General features: G+C 37.7%; 1 protein-coding gene across 15 annotated transcripts in view; it reads left to right on the forward strand.

Annotated features, from left to right (window-relative positions):
• adgrb2 (adhesion G protein-coupled receptor B2) overlaps positions 1-18,784 on the forward strand; it is a 389,817-nt gene that overhangs the window by 17,278 nt on the left and 353,755 nt on the right. The window contains exon 2 of one of the 15 annotated variants that reach the window (XM_058404647.1): positions 6,980-7,020. The exons of the other annotated variants lie outside the window; for them this stretch is intronic. The gene's annotated coding sequence lies outside the window, so the exon portion shown is untranslated. The remainder of the gene's footprint in view (positions 1-6,979; positions 7,021-18,784) is intronic. 15 annotated transcript variants of the gene reach the window in all.

Genomic DNA, 18,784 nt, shown 5'->3' on the forward strand with positions numbered 1-18,784 from the left:
GCAAGGCACAGTCTCCTCTTGTCTCTGTCCCCCGGTGGCTCGTCTTAATTTGCATGTCTGTTGCAATTTATTAATGAGCCAGTGTGTGGCTGAGGCTGTGTAAGTGTGTTGGCCCTCTGGCTTTTTTTTTTTTTTGGTGACAACTTGGGGACCAGGACCTCATTATATGTAATAAGGCCCTTAAAAAAGATGACTTTATATAGACTAAGTTTTGTCACATGTTGCCAGGGAAAGATAACTAGGCAGTATTTCTGATTCTTTATCATCTTTAAATGAATTCCCATGCATGAATTTATGAAGTCGGTGTTAGAATCTGTCCGGTTTTTGCTTTAATTTATGACTTAGGAGAAAGTTGTCTTGTCACTTTTATTGTTAATACTATCTTAAAAACATGAACCCATTTGCCAGCCATTTTAATCCAAAGTGAGGCAGAATCCAATCCAGTCATATGCCTGTTTATCTGTCTGTATAAATTGATTATACAGAGCTCTCCCTAGGTACACTGCTTGAGTTTACACCTGCATGATGTGTTGCCAGATGACATGTTTGTTCTTATTAGGACACACAAACACTGCTGTATATCAGCAGGAACCGATTTATCCCGGTCACGGTTATATACTGTACGCTGTGCAGCCTGCATATAAAACAGCTTGAAACAGTGTCATGTGTCAGATTTTCAGTTTCAGCTGTGATTGTAAGGCAGGGAAGATAGTAATTATCATTCATAAAACAAACTGGCAGTGTCTTGACTTTATCCTCAAAGCACTTGAGCAGAGTTTAGATATACACTATACCTCAGGTTTTGAACATGAGGTAGCGTTGAGGGCAGAAAAACACATCAAATTACTCGTTCTTTCAAAGTTCTTCAAAAAGAATCATAGAATCAATATGATCTTGGAAAGATGTTGAAAATGTCTTTTGATCTTAGTATTTGTTATTATGGATGAAGTAGGATACGGATTCTTAATGAAAAGATGATAATGCTCTGAGCTGATATGCATAAATACAGATATTAATAGATAGAGATATGGATATGTTCTGAAGAAGGGCGGGGCACCTGAATAGGACTAGAGGTGAGCACTGAGACTGGGATTTCTACTTTAACTGTCAGATATGAAGCCAGTGTAACTTACAAGGTCCACATTTATTTAACTGATTTTGAGGTACTGACTGGTTTAGTCTATGTTTAATTCATTTATATTGAGCTACTTGTTTATTTATACACTATATTGCCAAAAGTTTTGGGACACGCCTCCAAATCATTGAATTCAGGTGTTGTCTTTCAGTGGTTGGGCTCGGCCCCTTAGTTCCAGTGTAAACAACTCTTAATGCTTCAGCATACCAAGACATTTTGGAAACTTTCATGCTCCCAGCTTTGTGGGAACAGTTTGGGGATGACCCCTTCCTGTTCCAACATCACCAGTGCACAAAGCAAGGTCCATAAAGACATAGATGAGAGAGTTTGAACTTGACTGACCTGCACAGAGTCCTGACCTCAACCTGATAGAACACCTTTGGGATGAATTAGAGTGGAGACTGAGAGCCAGACCTTCTCGTCCAACATCAGTACCTGACCTCACAAATGTGCTTCTAGAGGAATGGTCAAAAATTCCCATAAACGCACTCCTAAACCTTGTGGAAAGCCTTCCAAGAAGAGTTGAAGCTGTTATAGCTGCAAAGGGTGTGACAACTCCATATTACATTCATGTGCAAGTAAAGTCAGATGTCCCAAAACTTTTGCCAATATAGTGTACTTTATACTATACCAAAAAATCCAATTCAGGACACACCCACTTTGGATTTATATCCAAATCCAGATACAGATATAAATATTTGGAGCACTACATAGATACATATAGCAGCATTGCTTTATAACTTAGTTGCAATACCCAACATATGACAGACACACTCAGTTAAACCTGACCAAAACCTAATAAATACATAAAACTGATTTATTTCTGTCACTTTTTCTTACCCAGCAGTCCACCAGTGCTGCAAAACAACTTTGTTTGCCACAGTTAATGAATTCATAAGACTGTTTAACATTCTACTCAATTAATTTTTATCACTTAATATTATCATCCACTGTATGTGTTCTTGCTTATTAATTCTAGTCTTAAAGTGTGACAAGAAACTCCCGATCATTAAAAATGCAATAATATTAAATGAAAAACACCTTAAAGAGAGAGCTTCGATGAATGTAAAATATTACCACTGTCTTTTAAATAATATATATATAAATATATAAAATAAATATATAAATATATTTAAAAATATATAAATAAAATAAATATATAAAATAAATATATTTAAAAATATATAAATAAAATAAACGCTATATTAAGCAGCAACCAAAAAGTGGTATTCAGAACAAAAAAAAACATTTCCACCAAAATAGCCACTATTTGTCTCGATGACAGCGTTGTACACACTTATGATATTCTCTGAACCAACTTTGTACTGTTTTCTTTATCTATAATGCTTATCTAACAGTAATAATCTCCCTAGTATGCTGAGTATTTATGGCTACTTTTTCCTTTAGATTCTATTTCAGATCCTCCAGACCCATCAACATTAGCTTTCTAATCAGACGTTGCATAAGTCTGTATTTTATATTTCAGAGATGACTATTCAGATCAGAAAACAATGACAAAGCCCCTGTTGAGTCTGGCTTCCTAACGTGTCTTGTAAGTGGATTTTTATTCTGATAAAATCTTTATCACATGCATTTATACTTAATGGAATTACATATGTCTCCATTGAACAATTCACTTGGAACAGAACACCTCATATCAGTTTACATCCAGCTTGCTGGATTGTTTTTTCTTTTCTAGAAGATGGTTGCAGTCTTAATAAAAATAGCTGATACAATAAGAATGATGTACGGCAAACTATTTCACACACACACACACACATTACACACACTCCAAGGCTGATAGGCAGCTGCATTTGTGAAGTTTCAAGACCATAATCTCATACTGCATTCATGTTACGTTTCCTCTAAATGTAAACTGGAATGAAAAGGTTAAAGCTACATAGGGTACAGGTTATGTAGCTTATACATTGATTTGGACAGTGTGTGTTTGCTTTATTTACTTTTAATCTGGAAATAAGGAGATAATATATATTTTACACGTGCGTCCTCAGTTACTGCTGACGATATGTCAAGACCACAATGAAGAAATCATCTGACACAACTGCCAATAATAAACTACACGAATCTACAGTCTGGGATAGAAAGAAATCAGCCCCAGCCTCATTCCTTTACCCTGTATGCTGTATTTTTCTTTCTCACAACCATTGGTGGTGCTGTTGTGCTTAGTGACATAAAAGTCCAAAAGAATCCATTTTAGGACATTTGCTAAAAGCAAATAATCTAATGTGGATGGCAAAAAAAAGAAAAAGAAATCTTACAATGATGTCTTTTTAACTTTGAAAGGCTGCAAGCCCATTTATACCATCTGTCCCGTGTTGCATTATTGAATTCCACACAGTATGAAAATGAACACAGAATTGAAATTCATACAGCTGACTGACTTTTAACTTCCCTAAAGGCACCGATATCAGCAGTGGATTGTTTAAACAGTTAAATACAGCAGACATAGCAAATGGCGCTACAGTCCATGGATCAATTTGTGCCAAGAATGAATCGTAGACTAGTGGGAACAGATCGTGCTGGGCATTTTTCAGTGATTTAAACTAGCTGCCTAATTTTTGAAAATGTGCAATGTCACATTAAGATAGCAGATGAAAATGAGCATATATAGTTCTTGTGTATAGCAACTCTCTGGTTACTGCATGGTGGTTCTGAAGGTCATGGTTATAGGGCAATGTATTGGGAGGTTTGGGCCGTGAAAAGTGATTTTTATTTTGGGTTTAAATGAGTAATCACATTTAAATCTCTTTTATGCATGTTGGGTGTATTTTTATGTGAATGAGCTTCTGGATAATCAAGACTCGTAAATTTAGGATGTAGTAATAAATTTTAGTGTGTGTGTGGTTCCTACATATCATGTGTTAGGGTGTGTGTGGGTGTGAGTGTGAGCATGAGCAGTGGAATTGTTTGAAGAAACCTGACTGACATAATACACCCCCCTTTTGTGCCTTGACTAATTATGGCTTGTATGAATGATGGGGAAAAAAAAAAAAAAAAAACTAATTTGAAAATATCAATTGGTTTCTCAGTAGCGTCTCAGATTAGCTGCTCATTTGAGCCTAGGAGAGATAAACATTTCATCCATGACAGGTATTCAAGGTCTCATCTGCATTGCTTTTGCAGTAATCTATATTTCTTTCTACGGAGCAAACTATTGCAGTTAAACTGCTATTTACGAAGGGTGATATATCCAGGGCATCAAGATGTAGCTTCACCCAGAGCTACAGCATGATAAATCGGTTTAATAATACCACTAGTGCTAGTAATGCAGCCTTTGGTTTTCCTTTTCCAAACTGGTATTAATTCTTAATGTGTTGATAAAAAAAAACAAAAAAAAAACCTCTCATATCGAAAACCTGATTGATAATTACTTGTAGCACCGATGCTACAAAATTTGGTATAACCTTCAGACATTTATACGAGTACTTTTCTGAACAGATGAACTCAGACTCCACAGAACAGAAGTTAACTGGTAAAAATAATGTATCTGACCATTTGTTGTCCTTGATGGTAATGCAGCCCCATTGTAAACACAGGAACAGACATCGGCTGTAAATAACTTCAGAGCACGAACCAACCATATACTAATTAGAAGATAAGTGACATAGATAAATAAAAAATTAAAGCAATGAAAGACAACTATGAGCTCTTACAGTATAACTATAATATGAGTTTGTTACTATAATTGTAGATGTGATATACATCTTTATACATCATTAAATAGTATAAACCAGTGTGTAATTATTATAATGATTATATGTATTGTTATATTTTGTGTTTATTAAGTTGATATTCAACGTATACATTTCAAATACAACCTCTAGCTCTAACCCCTTATTTATTTATTTATTTTTATTAACAATGTCAGCAGTGCATGCTCAGCTACAACAGCCCAAGCAGCTCAGCAATAACCGATTACACTTTCCGCAAATGACATGACAAAGGATCTTGGGAATGCGTGTTTCTTTTCACAATCATGACATTAATTAATCCCATTATTTCTATATCACAAACATTAAATGATATACCCCAAAAGACAGTTCAGGTGCACATGCCTGGTTAGATATTGTGTGCAGTTACCAATGTTGTCAATGTTAGCCAACTTACAGTTGCATTTTCACGTCTTTTTAAGTTGACGACATTTGTTAGAGCAGATAAGCATGTAGTGCGGTGTACTGTAAATTCTGTATACATTCTTTCCTGGAGCCATAATACAGATGTAGAAAATAAATAATGGATAAATAAATAAAATTTGGAATGTAGTTCACAATAAACTCCCATGTTGATAAGTACAAAAAAAAAAAAAACTGCCTGATCTTTTCCCAATTTTTTTTTTCAACTAAAATTCTGTGATCCAGTTGCCCACTGTAGTCTCAGACTCCTGGTATTAAATGATGGGAGTGGAACATGACGTGGTCATCTGCTGTGATCTACTTCACTGTTCGACCTGTTTTGCGTTCTCCTCTGACCTCTCTCGTCAACAAAGCATTTCTGCCCACAGAACTAACACTCACTGAAAGTTTTTTTTTGTTCTTCGCTCCATTCTGTCTGGAGACTTGTGAAAATCCCAGGAGATCAGCAATAGTTTCTGAAATACTCAGACCAGCTGGTCTGGCACCAACAACCATGCCACACTTGAAGTCACTGCGATCTTATTTTTTCTCTATTCTAATGCTTAATGTGAACATTAACTGAAGCTCTTGACCTGCATATTCAAGATATTATGCAATAAGCTGCTGCTGGATAATTGCATGAATGAGCAGGAGGCCTTTTAAAGTGCTCTGTGAGTGTATCTGTATCTGTATTTCACACGTGCTTTTTTATATTTATGTAATGCTTCAGAGAACCATGAAGGAAATATTATAATTACTAACACCAGTCACACATATGCGCGCACACACACACACAGGGGCGGAGCTTCTGACACAAGGAGTGGCCCTATTGCCTATTTGCGTAATGCTACACATGATTAATTAATTTTTAACCAAGAAACAAGACCAACAAAAATGTGCAGCCAAGTTCATCCTACGTTCCTTTCCTCTCAAGACAAAGAGCGATATTGTAGTAGTGCATAAACAACTCATTACAAAGATGAATGCACACTGGAGGATTCAGTGTTAGAAAAACTGCAGGGACCGGTCTACAGAGATGTGGAAAACATGAGTCATCCTTCATCATATTCTCAACAAGTGGGCGAGTACATGTGAACAGAGAAGAGAACAAGAGAAAAGTACAGGTCTAAATACTTGACCCCAACAATGAGTAGTTCTGCTGTATTTTGTTGGCTTGGTTTGGGTCCACTTGTCCCCTTAGCGGGAAGGGTCACTACAAATCAATACAAAAACATTGCAATCCTGATGGGAGTAGTTACTTCCAGGATGGTGATGCTCCATCCTCAGGGCATGAGGGTTTACTGAATGGTTTTAACAAAAGTTAATCAAAGGAATATCTTTTGTAAGCATGGCTTTCATCCCTTTCTGTTCAGCTCCAGGGACTTGCAGAATCCATACCACTGTATAGTGTATATAGTGATATCTTTTTGTATGTAGCGATGAACATCACATGGTCTGCAATTGAACCAGGGAAACAGTTGTATCTTATTAAACACTGAGGATAGCATTAAACGGTGTGTATTGTGGAATTGGGACATTATACTGACAGTGGATTATTGTTGGGGTAGAAGATAGTGACAATACATGGACAATACACACACACACACACACACCCTAATAGTTTTACATCATTTGGAATAAAAATGTGTCCTATCAATATCGGGCACATCAATGTTTTGGTGTTTTATTTTCTCCTCTGTTTTCTTTTTAGAAAGCCTGCCTAAAAGGTTCACAGTGCATCTGAAACTAAAGGTATGTGTGGGATCCTGGGATGCAACTAAAAGGTTGTGTGAGCAGAAGTGTGTTTATTCAAGCTCATGCAAAAGAAAACAAAGACCATGCTCAGTCATTCATCCTTAGGAACGACCTGGTCAGGGTCGTAAGGGTTTAAATTCAGCTAGTGGTTTGTTTACAGTATATTTTTGGGAAGTAGTTAGAAACTATCCTGGGCAGGTGCAAACCAAAAATAATAACTGTATTGAGGAGAAGAAAAAAACAGTCCCACACACATCTCTAGGAACTGCTAGAGCCAGAAATTACAAACCATGCTGGCAGTACTAGTATTTCTTCCTCTGTTAAAAATAAGTCTGAATATACAGATTGCAGAATGTTGGAATTATTTTCATTCAATAAGATCTGTCGCTTGGAAATCCTGAAGCATTTTTCATGAAGAATTTGACCTGTTGACTAACTAAGCACAACCTGAGCCGGGTTTTATTAAAAAACATGCTTTACATTAAAACATTAGTCTTTTCATTGCAATATGTTTGGTATTTGAACCTTGATTTCCTGCAGAATTATGATGGTGTGAGAATTCTTTCCTGGAAAAAAAAAAAAAACCCTCTGAGTTTTAACTCGTCATTTTGACACTCAGCATTAATGCCTGTCATGTTGGCCTTGCTGGACCCCCATTTATTGCGTTTAGTAGCTTTAATAGGATTTGCTGTATATTTCCAGAAAATGCAGGATTTCTGTTCTGATTTAAGTGGAACGTGTTTAATTATAGATACACCTCCACTCATTACTGAGGTGTAATTGGCTGGCGAATGCTGGTGTGTAGCTATTTTGGTTAATGCAAACTATTTTTGGCTGCTCTGTTGCTATTTTCTATTTTCTATCTTCTGCACTGATATGGGTGGAGCAGTAGAACTGAACCAGTGTAGTGGAAACCCATTCACAGCCAGATACGTGCATTTATACGTGCACCCCACTCCAACATAAATAAGCTACTTCAGCCAAATTCTAAATAGTCTCAAAAATTTTGTTTTATGCGCAAATTAAGAAATAATTCAAACAACTCAGTTGTGGCACTGAAACTTTTATAAAACACACATGAGCTTATATTTTCACCAGCATTTAATTCCAGCGCAGCTGTGAGACACAAAGTCCATAAGATCTGTCTTAGTTGGATTTTTTTTTAAATAATGTGGACGTAAATGAAATGTAAACTCCATAGAAAGAAGTCCAAGGTGGCCTTACAGTATTAAAATCACACAAAAAAACACAGTAAGCACATCTAAGAATTGCCTTTGCCTCAGTTCTTTCGTCCGTGACCTTTTTTAAGGTTTTACGTTTAGGCCCACTCTCTAAAGACAATCTCAGAATCATCAAAAGATCCAATAACTGATCCAATAACCTACAAAAAAAAGGTTTTGTTTTTTTCAAGCTGCTGTGAAGCACGACGAAGCTCTCATGTGGCTTTAAGTCTCTTGTGATTTCTAGTGCTTGGTTAGAAAAAGTGATAGAGATGTGGTAGCGATTGCATAAACTCATCTTTTAACCAAGTAAACAGCAATTAACTGCTTTTGCAATCACTTAATTCATACATAGTGACCAAAAGTAATCAGCCCCTCTGAGAGATTGGTGTTTATCCTGTTTTAGCAACAAACAGGCTCATGGGGAGATAATTTAAATAAGAGGGCTCTCAGATCACTGTAAATGTATGACGTGATTATTCTGGCAGCCGCCACTAGGGGGTTATCCTTTGTGTGCTTTTAAAAGATTAGTCTCGTGAAGCCAGACGTTCAGACTGATGGCAGAAGGTCTGGACTCCTCAACAGCTTTTACTGTTCATGGACCATCCAAGATAGTGTCTGACTGACATGTAAAGCAACCAATCACAGTTCGTTTCTTCAGCATCGAAATGTAATGTCGATGTCTCTGCGAAAACAGATCGGTGTGCGACCGTAGATTGATCGTATAAGAAATTCGGGCAAATTAATGAGTCCAGACCGTGAACTTCACATCATTTGGAAAGTCCAGTGTTTAGCTATTACGTGTCGCAGTTGTAAACACAACTTCCATGTGGGAAGTAGAGCATCACGACAGCTTTGTTTTCAGGAAGACCATTATAAAAATCCTGATGACCACTGATGATCAGATGACAACTTTGAAGTTTTACCAATTTTGTGTGCCATATGCATCATACATACAGGCAAAGGTTTGTGTGACGTCTAAGGCTGAGACTATTAAAATATTCTGGATTTCGGACTGTTCTCATTCATATTATAATTGTGCATACTTGCATCCAAGCGTGTGTGTGTGTGTTACACTATGAACAGAATATCTGGAAAGGGAAATTAGCCATACGTCATTCCGCATGCTTAGTTGCTAAAGCAGATTTGATTGGATTTCGCAGCACCACACTTCTTAATAATGACTTCCTTGAAGCCTACACCATTTACTCCACTTTGTGCCAGGGTTCGTATATAAAAAAACATGCTATACAATTCTTCAATCTTTTAATTTGTATTGATTATTATTTTATTAATTTTATTGCATGTGCACCATAATCACAAAGACAGAGCCCTTGGTGTGCTGTGAGTCATAAGCCGAAAGTCAACGATGGTCCTAAATCCTGAACCGGTTCACATCAGCCTTTCCTTTGACATAACTCCCTCCAAAATATCCTGTTAAGATGAGATTTGTTTTATGTCCATCTGGCACTATACAGATTTATTTACTGCCTTTGTCTGGAGAATCAATGTGTGCCCCAGACTTTGACAGAGCATGATTGCCATCAGTCATCCTTGAGCATTCCAGTTTCAGCTTGCCAGCTTCTGCTCAATGACTTTTCAGTTACGTCGGCACTGCCCGTGGAGGAAAGTAACAGTTTAGAAGCCTATTAGAGAAAGACCCAGGAGGTTGAAACAACACTTTGTGCTTATTGAACATTTCCTAAATGCTTTCTCGGCAATAGGAGACGGAGATCTAAGCGAAAAGCCGGATGTTCTGAAGTTCTCTACACCTTCCAACATAGTCCATCGACCTCTGGAATACAATATGGAAGTCTGGACTCTGACTAATCAATGAACCTCTCAGATATCTACTCTTTCTGTGGTCGGAGATTTTGCACCTGGGAACAGCAAATGATCTTCCCTAAGTAGCAGAGATTACACTGAAGAGGGTATTAAACCTCACTCCGTTCTCTTCTATAGCTTCAGATGACTTGTTAAATCACTAATACACCAAGATTGGTAGTTTTAAAGGCGCTGAGACTTCCTTAACCACGGCCGTTTGTTTTGGGTGTAATATACACTACAGTGTGTAGATCAGTGTATCATAATGTATTAAATAATGTTTTCTTCTGGCCACTGAATGTTGGTTCATGAAAAAGAAATGATGAAATTAAAGGTGTAAAGTATAATAAAACAGTTATAGAAACAGTAAAAAAAAAAAAAAAAATACTGAGTGGCCTTTTTTATATTAAATTTGCTTCTGTGTGCTAAAATGAGAAGCAATATAGCTGTGGAAAAGAAGCTATCAGGTTTCATTTTCAGCATTCACTTCAGATTAGCTGCTTTTAGCAAACGTCTTAAGGCAGAGTTTTGTCGAACCGCTACCAGTCAAAAGAAAAATTCACAGAATTGTATAAATTAACCATTTTTATCAGTATACTGGTGTTCCATTGTGCTAGTGGATTGGAAATCGACTTTTTCTATCATTATAAACAAATGAATTATTTTATCGGCGATATAAAATGAGTCAGGACTCTGTTGGCTTTCAGTATGAGATGTTTTCCCCTCTGTTGGATAACCTTACACAGAATTTTTAGTGGTTGAAGATAATACCTTTAAATTTTAAATGTTTATGAACAAACACTTGGGGCATCTCTGAGAGCAGAAATGGGGTTGATATCATCATTTACATTGAAGATAAAAACATTTGTGTTAAAAAAAACTTTTCTATGAATATATTATGCCTAGTAGGCTAGGTATAAACAGAAATACTTGCATAATGCATTCTGAGTGTCTGCTTGTATATGAGCCATTAATCACCACTATGGAGTGTGACATGACAAAGAAATTCAGTGCTGAAAATGTACAAATTCCATTTTCTGGCATCTACTGAAAAGAGTTAATGAGGCTAGGGCTGATTTCTTTCTAAACAAACCATTATTTTAGTTGGGGGGTATTTTTTGGTACAACTTTTCTCTTGACCTTGTTTGATATTCAGAAGAAATGCGACAAACTCAATATGGACACACTTTAAAAAAATAGAAATCAGAAAATGAGGCTGCTTGTCAGACTTTAAGTGTATCTGACTGCATAGTAGTTTGCTCTACATTATAATCTTTATGTCATCAAGGAGATCAGAGCAGAGGTCGGATATGCTTAACTCGATGTTTACTTTCAGTCATGAATGTTGACGGTTCAGTAAATTGTAAAGAGTCATGGATATATCAAGGAGATCACGCAATATGAGGAAAATGTCAAGAGCAAAAACACGAGGTTGCAATATATATATATATATATATAAAACGTTTAATAATAAATAAAAAAAATAATAGAATTTCGCTCCTACTGATGTGCTGCTTATTTTCTCAACATTAATGCTAATAGAAACCCGCCGGATGATTTTCCTCTAAACAAGAAGGAAATTCTCACAAATTAAAGCTGACAATCTATACCTTAGCATCAAGTTCTGCAGTATCAAGACGCAGGCCGTCTCGTGATCCAAACACTTCCAGACTATCACCTAGCGCATTGATTAAAAGCAGAGATGAGCTGGAATATATTTTTATTTAGTTTATGACAGCAGGCGGTTTGGTTGATTCTAATACCGCTCGTCATATTAATATCTCTGTAATCGTGCCAGAGCACACATTGTTTGGGTTATTCTCACCTCTCCACCCCCATCTCATCTGGTGGCCACGCACGGTGATTACATTTCCGACTCATGCCTTGATAATGTGTTTATCCCCATGCAAACTCTATCTATTCCATGCATTGAATTATCCAGATAACGCTGCCAAAACACGCACTAGCGCACACAAACGACACTCACGACACATCGAGTCCCCTTTGAAAAGACTGACAGGCCCTGTCACAGAAGCATTCCGCCACATTATTCATACGAGACCTTGACAAAAGATATCTATTTTCAATCGGTATGCAATAAAAACTCATTAAAACATTATACTTTCTACTGTGGAAATTAATTCTGGAAGACGAATTTATGATAAGTCAAGTCGGATATCATTCGCGTTCAGCCGTGCAGAAAGAAAAAAGTTATTTAAGCTCGGAAATTGGAAACACGCTAGAGAAGTGGAGGCAGAAAGGGAGGGAGAAAAGGATGAAAGTGAAGGCTTTCCTAACACACCTACTGAGTAAAGGCGCTTGTTTAGAGTGTCTGAAACACTGCATGCATTTTCAACCTACAAATGTTTTTAATTTCGCTTTTAGTTCTGCTTAAATGACTGTAGCAGCAGGAAGGCATCTGATGCATCAGGCAAATTGAGTTGAAGGAGAGCTAGGGATGTGGAGTAAGTAAACTAGACATAGAGGAATTATCAGTGCAATTAAGCCATATGCTGATGCTTCTTGTGAGGCAATACAAACAGATATCACAGGGATGATTAACCTTTTACCCGTCGGTGTCTAAAAAAAATGTTGTGTTACATTCTGTGTCAAATAGTTGATTTAGAAATGATAGGAAGCATGATTAATATCATGCATGTGTCTTGATTTCCTTTAAAGAAATGGATCTAATATGCACAGCATTTCCAGCACCATGCACACAAGTGCTTGAGTAAATGTACCTTGTTACTCTAGTTAGGTATTTGTTCTGTGCTTTGGATTGACTGAAATTATAATTTAGCCTTCCTCATGTTAGTAATGATTTTTCACTAGCCAAGAAAATTGCTATAACCATCAGTTGTGTTTACACTTAAAAAAAAGATTTTTAAAGACATTCTGTCGTAACCGAGAGTCTGAAACAGATGCAAACGCAGTAGAAGCAGTTTATTGAACAATCAGCAGACAGTTTCAATATGTGAGGGAAGTTAAGTATTAAAAATGTGCCTCGCATTTGGAAGAAAAAAAAAAAAAAAGTCAGGGGATTACAAAAATAAAAACAGCACAAGCAGAATACAGAAACCAGGAAACAATAGGAGTCAATAAATAAATAAAAAATCCAGTATAAAAAGCTTGGTGTATTCAGAAACTGAACAACCGAGTGTTACTTCACAATGTGTTTGTGAGTGAATTCCAATTTTTTTTTTGTGTGTGTGTGAGATTGGGAACAAGATTGGGTGATCAGATTTCTGGAAATTGAAGAACGTGTTAGTTGTAAAGGATTCTGGGAAGCGTAATCCGGGACGGCCATGACTTTAGGCCGTGGTGTGCTCTGGGAAAATATGCTCAGAGACTGAGTCGACCTGACAATCCAATCATAAATTTGTTAGCTAGTTTTGTTTTAATTTTTTTTTATTTATTTATTTATTTATTTATTTATTTAACAATTAGGCTATTAGAAAAAAAATAGAAATAGCCTTCATTTGTCACATGAAGAGCACAGGGTCAGCCATGATACAGCGCCCCTGGAGCAGAGAGGGTTAAGGGCCTTGCTCAAGGGCCCAACAGTGGCAACTTGGCGGTGCTGGAGCTTGAACCCCCGATCCAATCAACAACCCAGAGCCTTAACCACTTGAGCCACCACTATTAGCCAGTAACTACCCAGCATAACAAGTTCTAGATTTAATATTTAATAATATTCAATCTTCTTTTTAAAAAAAACCGTACCTGAATTGTTTCGATCAATTCATAATACATACATTTACTCTTGACTACTTGAGCGAGTTTAAATGTAGATTCTTTTTCTTTTTAGCATGTTTTTGAGACTTCTTGAACTTTTTCAACCCCTCCATGCGCATTTTAACGATTCTATAATGTTACTTTTCCATTTTGCATTCTAGACAGCCATCCCCTTTCCACTCCCTCTATCTTCAGTCTCGTCTCCTTTCTACTATACTTATGGTCCCTTGTTTATAAAAACTACGAAGCCCTCTGCATATTGATTTTTTTTTTTTTTTTTTTTTTTTTTTAACATCGTGCTTAGTGCCTTCAAGAATAATGGAAATTATTGGGGACTCTGGCAAGAGTGGGATTTTCAAAGAAAACACAGGAGAACCAAGTATCGATCTGTTCTTTAGCTGACTTATATCTTAGAGTAGCTTAATTCCTTTAACAGGAATAGAAGACTTTGAAGATGTGGCTAGAAAGACTCATTAGAGCAGTGGATCGTCAAGCACAGTGGATTGATTTGTGTGGTCTGATGAGAAAGATCAATGTGACCGACAAGCATGATCGGGTGTGTGATCTTAGGGTGGCTGAACCTAGCATGTAATTAGACACATCAATGAGTGTTCATTTTTTATGTATTTGTTTATTTTTTTCTCCATGAGTCTGTTATGTTTAAGTATGCTTACACAGTATAATGTAGTGCCAGGATATACTGTACTGTGCCATCAGTAATCAAAATCCTGAGATGAATGTATTTAACTGTAGAAGAAATATCACATTGGTGTGTATCTATCACAAAAGATCCAGTTTGATTGACTGTATTAAATTTGCTCACCATATGCTATAGTCAAATTTTAGCATACTGATGCATTTAAGCTGCAGTGTTAATTATTACTCTTTTGTAAAACTTAATTTGTGTAGTCATCCATGCCTTGTAGATATTGTTTACGTTTTGCAGTTTGTCATCTTGACTGATGACAATGAGTTGTTTTCAGGGTTATCTGGTTCCCTTCCACCTCCCAGAAGCATACTGGTATGTGGATTGGTTGTACTAAATTGCCCATGTATGTGAGTGTGTTTGTAACAGTGCGAGTGTGATTGTGTGTGACAATGAGTGTGTGAGTATGTGTCTACATGTGCGAGAGTGTGTGGGTGTGTATGTAAGAGTGTGTGTTTGTGTGAGTATGAATCTGTGGGGGAGTGTTTGAGTGTGTGTGAAAGTGTGTTTGTGTGATTGTGTGTGAGTATCTGTCTACATGTGGAAGAGTTTGTGAGTGTGTATGTAAGAGTGTGTGTTTGTGTGAGTACGTCTCTGTATGTGTGTAAGACTGTGTGTGTGTGTAATACTGTAAGAGTGTGTGTTTGTGTGAGTATGTGTCTGTGGGAGAGTGTTTGAGTGTGTAAGAGTGTGTGTTTGTGTATGTGTCTATGGGAGAGTGTTTGAGTGTGTGTGTGAAAGTCTGTTTGTGTGTGACAATGAGTGTGTGAGTATGTGTCTTTACATGTGGGAGAGTGTGTGAGTGGGTATGTAAGCGTGTGTGTTTGTGTTAGTATGTCTCTGTATCTGCGTAAGACCGTGGAAGAGCGTGTGTGTGTGTGTGATACTGGAAGAGTGTGTGTTTGTGTGAGTATATGTCTGTGGGAGAGTGTTTGTGAGAATGTGTGTAAGAGTGTGTGTTTGTGTGAGTATATGTCTGTGGGAGAGTGTTTGTGAGAATGTGTATGAGTGTGTGTTTGTGTGAGTATATGTATGTGGGAGAGTGTTTGTGAGAATGTGTGTAAGAGTGTGTGTATGTGTGAGTATATGTATGTGGGAGAGTGTTTGTGAGAATGTGTGTATGAGTGTGTGTTTGTGTGAGTATATGTCTGTGGGAGAGTGTTTGTGAGAATGTGTGTAAGAGTGTGTGTTTGTGTGAGTATATGTCTGTGGGAGAGTGTTTGTGAGAATGTGTGTATGAGTGTGTGTTTGTGTGAGTATATGTATGTGGGAGAGTGTTTGTGAGAATGTGTATGAGTGTGTGTTTGTGTGAGTATATGTCTGTGGGAGAGTGTTTGTGAGAATGTGTGTAAGAGTGTGTGTTTGTGTGAGTATATGTCTGTGGGAGAGTGTTTGTGAGAATGTGTGTAAGAGTGTGTGTTTGTGTGAGTATATGTCTGTGGGAGAGTGTTTGTGAGAATGTGTATGAGTGTGTGTTTGTGTGAGTATATGTCTGTGGGAGAGTGTGAGAATGTGTATGAGTGTGTGTTTGTGTGAGTATATGTATGTGGGAGAGTGTTTGTGAGAATGTGTGTAAGAGTGTGTGTTTGTGTGAGTATATGTCTGTGGGAGAGTGTTTGTGAGAATGTGTGTAAGAGTGTGTGTTTGTGTGAGTATATGTCTGTGGGAGAGTGTTTGTGAGAATGTGTATGAGTGTGTGTTTGTGTGAGTATATGTCTGTGGGAGAGTGTTTGTGAGAATGTGTAAGAGTGTGTGTTTGTGTGAGTATATGTCTGTGGGAGAGTGTTTGTGAGAATGTGTGTAAGAGTGTGTGTTTGTGTGAGTATATGTCTGTGGGAGAGTGTGAGAATGTGTATGAGTGTGTGTTTGTGTGAGTATATGTCTGTGGGAGAGTGTGAGAATGTGTATGAGTGTGTGTTTGTGTGAGTATATGTCTGTGGGAGAGTGTTTGTGAGAATGTGTATGAGTGTGTGTTTGTGTGAGTATATGTCTGTGGGAGAGTGTGAGAATGTGTATGAGTGTGTGTTTGTGTGAGTATATGTATGTGGGAGAGTGTTTGTGAGAATGTGTGTAAGAGTGTGTGTTTGTGTGAGTATATGTATGTGGGAGAGTGTTTGTGAGAATGTGTGTAAGAGTGTGTGTTTGTGTGAGTATATGTATGTGGGAGAGTGTTTGAGTGTGTGTGAAAGTGTGTTTGTGTGAGTATATGTCTGTGGGAGAGTGTGAGAATGTGTGTGTTTGTGTGAGTATATGTATGTGGGAGAGTGTTTGTGAGAATGTGTATGAGTGTGTGTTTGTGTGAGTATATGTCTGTGGGAGAGTGTTTGTGAGAATGTGTAAGAGTGTGTGTTTGTGTGAGTATATGTCTGTGGGAGAGTGTGAGAATGTGTGTAAGAGTGTGTGTTTGTGTGAGTATATGTATGTGGGAGAGTGTGAGAATGTGTGTAAGAGTGTGTGTTTGTGTGAGTATATGTATGTGGGAGAGTGTGAGAATGTGTGTAAGAGTGTGTGTTTGTGTGAGTATATGTATGTGGGAGAGTGTTTGTGAGAATGTGTGTAAGAGTGTGTGTTTGTGTGAGTATATGTATGTGGGAGAGTGTGAGAATGTGTGTAAGAGTGTGTGTTTGTGTGAGTATATGTCTGTGGGAGAGTGTTTGTGAGAATGTGTAAGAGTGTGTGTTTGTGTGAGTATATGTCTGTGGGAGAGTGTGAGAATGTGTGTAAGAGTGTGTGTTTGTGTGAGTATATGTATGTGGGAGAGTGTGAGAATGTGTGTAAGAGTGTGTGTTTGTGTGAGTATATGTATGTGGGAGAGTGTGAGAATGTGTGTAAGAGTGTGTGTTTGTGTGAGTATATGTCTGTGGGAGAGTGTGAGAATGTGTGTGTTTGTGTGAGTATATGTATGTGGGAGAGTGTTTGTGAGAATGTGTGTAAGAGTGTGTGTTTGTGTGAGTATATGTATGTGGGAGAGTGTTTGTGAGAATGTGTGTAAGAGTGTGTGTTTGTGTGAGTATATGTCTGTGGGAGAGTGTTTGTGAGAATGTGTAAGAGTGTGTGTTTGTGTGAGTATATGTCTGTGGGAGAGTGTGAGAATGTGTAAGAGTGTGTGTTTGTGTGAGTATATGTCTGTGGGAGAGTGTTTGTGAGAATGTGTGTAAGAGTGTGTGTTTGTGTGAGTATATGTCTGTGGGAGAGTGTTTGTGAGAATGTGTAAGAGTGTGTGTTTGTGTGAGTATATGTCTGTGGGAGAGTGTTTGTGAGAATGTGTGTAAGAGTGTGTGTTTGTGTGAGTATATGTCTGTGGGAGAGTGTTTGTGAGAATGTGTATGAGTGTGTGTTTGTGTGAGTATATGTCTGTGGGAGAGTGTTTGTGAGAATGTGTATGAGTGTGTGTTTGTGTGAGTATATGTCTGTGGGAGAGTGTGAGAATGTGTAAGAGTGTGTGTTTGTGTGAGTATATGTCTGTGGGAGAGTGTTTGTGAGAATGTGTATGAGTGTGTGTTTGTGTGAGTATATGTCTGTGGGAGAGTGTTTGTGAGAATGTGTATGAGTGTGTGTTTGTGTGAGTATATGTCTGTGGGAGAGTGTGAGAATGTGTAAGAGTGTGTGTTTGTGTGAGTATATGTCTGTGGGAGAGTGTTTGTGAGAATGTGTATGAGTGTGTGTTTGTGTGAGTATATGTCTGTGGGAGAGTGTGAGAATGTGTAAGAGTGTGTGTTTGTGTGAGTATATGTCTGTGGGAGAGTGTTTGTGAGAATGTGTAAGAGTGTGTGTTTGTGTGAGTATATGTCTGTGGGAGAGTGTGAGAATGTGTGTAAGAGTGTGTGTTTGTGTGAGTATATGTATGTGGGAGAGTGTGAGAATGTGTGTAAGAGTGTGTGTTTGTGTGAGTATATGTATGTGGGAGAGTGTGAGAATGTGTGTAAGAGTGTGTGTTTGTGTGAGTATATGTATGTGGGAGAGTGTTTGTGAGAATGTGTGTAAGAGTGTGTGTTTGTGTGAGTATATGTATGTGGGAGAGTGTTTGTGAGAATGTGTGTAAGAGTGTGTGTTTGTGTGAGTATATGTATGTGGGAGAGTGTTTGTGAGAATGTGTGTAAGAGTGTGTGTTTGTGTGAGTATATGTCTGTGGGAGAGTGTTTGTGAGAATGTGTATGAGTGTGTGTTTGTGTGAGTATATGTCTGTGGGAGAGTGTTTGTGAGAATGTGTATGAGTGTGTGTTTGTGTGAGTATATGTCTGTGGGAGAGTGTTTGTGAGAATGTGTATGAGTGTGT

The sequence above is a fragment of the Hemibagrus wyckioides genome, linkage group LG12, assembly GCF_019097595.1.
Source record: "Hemibagrus wyckioides isolate EC202008001 linkage group LG12, SWU_Hwy_1.0, whole genome shotgun sequence".
Classification (NCBI taxonomy): Eukaryota; Metazoa; Chordata; class Actinopteri; order Siluriformes; family Bagridae; genus Hemibagrus; species Hemibagrus wyckioides.